Below are 5772 nucleotides of genomic sequence, written 5' to 3'. Positions count from 1 at the left end.
AACTGCTGTACCTTTATTGCACACATCCCTAATTTCTTATTTGATGCTGTCCCCATCCTCAATACTACTGTTTGGTGGTCTGTACACAACTCCCACTAGCTTTTTCTGCCCTTTCGTATTCCGTAGCTCCACCCATACTGATTCCACATCATCCAAGCTAATGTCCTTCCTTATTATTGCATTAATTTCCTCTTTAACCAGCAACGCCACTCCACCTCCTTTTCCTTTCTGTCTATCCTTCCTAAATGTTGAATACCCCTGGATGTTGCGTTCCCAGCCTTTGTCACCCTGGAGCCATGTGTCCGTAATCCCAATTATATCATGTCTGTTAACTGCTATCTGCGCAGTTAATTCGTCCACCTTATTCTGAATACTCCTCGCATTGCGGCACAGAGCCTTCAGGCTTGTCTTTTTAACACACTCTGCCCCAGCAGTAGTAATTATATCATTTATACCACATAACAATCTTTTTATTGCTGGTAGGTTATTTTTACATTGGTACTTTAGTCACTTTGAGCTTGAACTCCTAAACACCATGACATAAACAGGGCCATCAGACCAAGTAAACACATCAATAGCCTCTTAGTTCACCGTGACTTTCATCAAAATATTCCCATGACCTTTATAAAAATAGCGTCATTCTCTCCTACTCCAGCTCAGCTCAGCAAATCTAATAATCCTCCCTCAGTACCTCCTCACCAGCTCTCAGTCTCATTTCCATATCTTTCTTCTCACCTGCCCCTCACTTTCATATTGATTCTATATCATGAGAGGCTGCAGCACATACAAGCAAAATAATACCAGCTCTTAGGAATTCAAATCATGAGGAAACGTTAAAACATTGGACTCGTTCTCATCGGGAAGGAGGAGACGACAAGGTGATCTAAATTTATTTGTCACAAGTATGAATTGGCCATTACAGAAATGTGGTTGCAAGGTGGTCAAGACTGGGAATTAAACATACAGGGGTACCTGACAATTCGGAAAGATAGACAAGAAGGGAAAGGAGGTGGGGTAGCTCTGTTAATAAAGGATGATATCGGGGCAGTTGTGAGAGACGATATTGGCTCTAATGAACAAAATGTTGAATCATTGTGGGTGGAGATTAGAGATAGTAAGGGGAAAAAGTCACTGGTGGGCGTAGTTTATAGGCCCCCAAATAATAACTTCACGGTGGGGCGGACAATAATCAAGGGAATAATGGAGGCATGTGAAAAAGGAACGGCAGTAATCATGGGGGATTTTAACCTACATATCGATTGGTCAAATCAAATCGCATGGGGTAGCCTTGAGGAGGAATTCATAAATTCATAGAATGCATACGGGATTGTTTCTTAGAACAGTATGTTACAGAACCTACAAGAGAGCAAGCTTTCTTAGATCTGGTCCTGTGTAATGAGACAGGAATAATAAACGATCTTGTTGTAAAAGATCCTCTCGGAATGAGTGATCACAGTATGGTTGAATTTGTAATACAGATTGAGGGAGAGGAATTAGTGTCTCAAACGAGCGTACTATGCTTAAACAAAGGGGACTACAGTGGGATGAGGGCAGAGTTGGCTAAAGCAGACTGGGAACACAGACTAAACGGTGACACAATTGAAGAACAGTGGAGGACTTTTAAGGAGCTCTTTCATAGTGCTCAACAAAAATATATTCCAGTGCAAAAGAAGGGCGGTAAGAGAAGGCATAACCAGCCGTGGATAACCAAGGAAATAAAGGAGAGTATCAAATTAAAAACCAATGCGTATAAGGTGGCCAAGGTTAGTGGGAAACTAGAAGATTGGGAAAATTTTAAACGACAGCAAAGAATGACTAAGAAAGCAACAAAGAAAGGAAAGATAGATTACGAAAGTAAACTTGCGCAAAACATAAAAACAGATAGTAAAAGCTTTTACCGATATATAAAACGGAAAAGAGTGACTAAAGTAAATGTTGGTCCCTTAGAAGATGAGAAGGGGGATTTAATAATGGGAAATGTGGAAATGGCTGAGACCTTAAACAATTATTTTGCTTCGGTCTTCACAGTGGAAGACACAAAAACCATGCCAAAAATTGCTGGTTACGGGAATGTGGGAAGGGAGGACCTTGAGATAATCACTATCACTAGGGGGGGTAGTGCTGGACAGGCTAATGGGACTCAAGGTAGACCAGTCCCCTGGTCCTGATGAAATGCATCCTAGGGTATTAAAAGAGATGGCGGAAGTTATAGCAGATGCATTCGTTATAATCTACCAAAATTCTCTGGACTCTGGGGAGGTACCATCGAATTGGAAAGCAGCTAATGTAACGCCTCTGTTTAAAAAAGGGGGCAGACAAAAGGCAGGTAACTATAGGCCGGTTAGTTTAACATCTGTAGTGGGAAAATGCTTGAAGCTATCATTAAGGAAGAAATAGCGGGACATTTAGATAGGAATAGTGCAATCAAGCAGATGCAACATGGATTCATGAAGGGGAAATCATGTTTAACTAATTTATTGGAATTCTTTGAGGATATAACGAGCATGGTGAATAGAGGTATACCGATGGATGTGGTGTATTTAGATTTCCAAAAGGCATTCGATAAGGTACCACACAAAAGGTTACTGCAGAAGATAAAGGTATGCGGAGTCAGAGGAAATGTATTAGCATGGATCGAGAATTGGCTGGCTAACAGAAAGCAGAGAGTCGGGATAAATGGGTCCTTTTCGGGTTGGAAATCGGTGGTTAATGGTGTGCCACAGGGATTGGTGCTGGGACCACAACTGTTTACAATATACATAGATGACCTGGAAGAGGGGACAGAGTGTAGTGTAACAAAATTTGCAGATGACACAAAGATTAATGGGAAAGCGGGTTGTGTAGAGGACACAGAGAGGCTGCAAAGAGATTTGGATAGGTTAAGCGAATGGGCTAAGGTTTGGCAGATGGAATACAATGTCGGAAAATGTGAGGTCATCCACCTTGGGGAAAAAAAACAGTAAAAGGGAATATTATTTGAATGGGGTGAAATTACAACATGCTGCGGTGCAGAGAGACCTGGGGGTCCTTGTGCATGAATCCCAAAAAGTTAGTTTGCAGGTGCAGCAGGTAATCAAGAAGGCGAATGGAATGTTGGCCATCATTGCGAGAGGGATGGAGCACAAAAGCAGGGAGGTCCTGCTGCAACTGTACAGAGTATTGGTGAGGCCGCACCTGGAGTACTGCGTGCAGTTTTGGTCACCTTACTTAAGGAAGGATATACTAGCTTTGGAGGGGGTACAGAGACGATTCACTGGGCTGATTCTGGAGATGAGGGGGTTACCTTATGATGATAGATTGAGTAGACTGGGTCTTTACTCGTTGGAGTTCAGAAGGATGAGGGGTGATCTTAAAGAAACATTTAAAATAATGAAAGGGATAGACAAGATAAAGGCAGAGAGGTTGTTTCCACTGGTCGGGGAGACTAGAACTAGGGGGCACAGCCTCAAAATACGGGGGAGCCAATTTAAAACCGATTTGAGAGGAATTTCTTCTCCCAGAGGGTTGTGAATCTGTGGAATTCTCTGCCCAAGGAAGCAGTTGAGGCTAGCTCATTGAATATATTCAAATCACAGATAGATAGATTTTTAACCAATAAGGGAATTAAGGGTTACGGGGAGCGGGCGGGTAAGTGGAGCTGAGTCCACGGCCAGATCAGCCATGATCTTGTTGAATGGCGGAGCAGGCTCGAGGGGCTAGATGGCCTACTCCTGTTTCTAATTCCTATGTTCTTATGAAGTGGACGTGCCCTAACTTCTTACGCGGCTCGGTGTCAAATCTTTTGTCTTGTAATACACCTGAGAAGCACCTTGGGACGTTTGACTATGTTAAAGGCGCTAGATAAATACAAGTTGCTGTTGTTGATGTATAATATTCATCCAGACAAATTGTTCACACTGACAAACTAAGTGACATAATTTAAAAATCAGAAAATTAGGAATGAATAGGGAACTCAGGCAGAACTGCTGCAGACAGAGCAATAGCTATAATAATTTACTAGGCAAGTGATTGAAGCAAATATAATAAATGGGCTCAACAGACAAATGTTATGTTATAATTTAAATTAATATAAATGTTATGTTATATGACAGAGAAATAGAGGATAGGAATATACGGTCTTCGAGATTACTGTAAGCAACATTAGCAGAGAAGACTTAACACAGGGCAACAAGAGACGGACAATAAGTGCAGCCTTGTCAGCATGGCTCACATCCCCGGAACAAATAAATGTTCATGTTCTTGTTGAGCCAAGCTACCTTTCTCAGTTCTTGCAATTTTCTATGTTCAGTTTGCGACTCTCCGCACGTTTTATGAGTCTCTCCAATTCTTTCATCCGCCCATCCTTCGATATTTTACAAACGCATATAGCCTGTGAGCCACAGGAACCCTGAGCCGCCCACAGGTTTAAATCCTCTAATTGTTCCGCTCCGTTCACTGCCCAGTAAAAAAAAACAGGACTGCAACTCAAATTCTTGCAGCACTTGCTCACCCAAAAGTGGCCACACCTGTATACCTTCTGCAAGTTGAAATTCTGAGACTAGAGTGAATTTATAATGAAATATATTTATTTGTAATCATTTCGCTTCTCGGCCTTTTGGCTAAGATCATGCGTAACTGACCTGACAGGGGAGTAACCATGACCCCAACGTGGTTCTCCCTGGATCAGGAAGGTGATTCTCCTATGCTTTTTGGAAATAGGAGGTGGGTGGGGTGGCTTGACCCATCCCCCTCCACGGAGGTGTGTGGGGGGCCTGACCAATCCACCTCCATGGCACGAACCTGGTATTGCAGTACTTCCAGGAACGGTGCAGTGGCTCAATGCCTTTTGGCTAAGAGCATTGGCGCAGAGTGATCCTTGATGTGTGCAAGGTGACCTCTGGCGTTTGTGATTTGACAAAGAATTGGAAAGATTGGCAACGAAAAAAGAAAAAAAAAAATTGACATTGCAAACTGCCAGTTGAGGTTAAATACTTGGTTTGTCCAATAACCGATCATCTTTTGAAGTTAGATTAAGTATTCCATTGGCTTTGGGCTCAAGGATTGTGCAACATTTTAAATTGTGTTTGTTTTTTTTCTTTCTGCTAAACATTGCCTCCTGTTGCATAGCGACTGCGCTGAAAACATTCTCTGCATTCTCTATACAGTGAGCAGTCGGGCACACAGAAGGTGGGAATAGTTAGCATGATGGCCACAGTTACCTTCCTTTGGCAGGGGAAGTATGAACGTCATTTTTTGCCAGTGGTATGCATGATAATTGTTGCATCAAGATGTTGAATACCAGCGGTGGAAAGTGGATTAAGGTACAATAGTTCAGAAATCAGTGTCAGCTGTGGTTCAGTGGACAGCCCCCTCACCTCCGAGTCAGAAAGTGGTGCTCCAGGGACTTGAGCACAAAAATCTAGGCCGACACCCCAGTGCAGTACTGAGGGAGCACTGCACTGTCGGAGGTGCTGTCTTTCAGATGAGACGTTAAACCGAGGCCCCTCCCGCTCTTTCAGGTATATGTTAAAGATCCCATGGCAGTATTTTGAAGAAGAACAGGGGAGTTATCCCCGGTGCCCTGGTCAATATTTATCCCTCAATCAACATCACTAAAAACATTATCTGGTCAGTATCACATTGCTGTTTGTGGGAGCTTGCTGTGTGCAAATTATCTGCTGTGTTTCCTATATTAGAACAGGGTCTACAGTTCAAAAAGTACCTCATTGGCTTTCACTTTATGGGATGTCCAGTGGTTGTGAAAGGCGCTATATAAATGCAAGTCTTTCTTTT

General features: G+C 42.7%; 1 pseudogene; it reads left to right on the top strand.

Moving 5' to 3' along the window:
* Positions 1-4578: 4578 nt before the first annotated feature.
* LOC139228348 (U2 spliceosomal RNA) lies at positions 4579-4816 on the top strand (annotated as a pseudogene).
* The last annotated feature ends 956 nt before the right edge of the window (positions 4817-5772 follow it).

Source organism: Pristiophorus japonicus, chromosome 17 (assembly GCF_044704955.1).
Source record: "Pristiophorus japonicus isolate sPriJap1 chromosome 17, sPriJap1.hap1, whole genome shotgun sequence".
Lineage (NCBI taxonomy): Eukaryota > Metazoa > Chordata > Chondrichthyes > Pristiophoridae > Pristiophorus > Pristiophorus japonicus.
The sequence above is the reverse complement of the archived record's forward strand: the minus strand, read 5'-3'. Positions and strand labels throughout refer to the sequence as shown.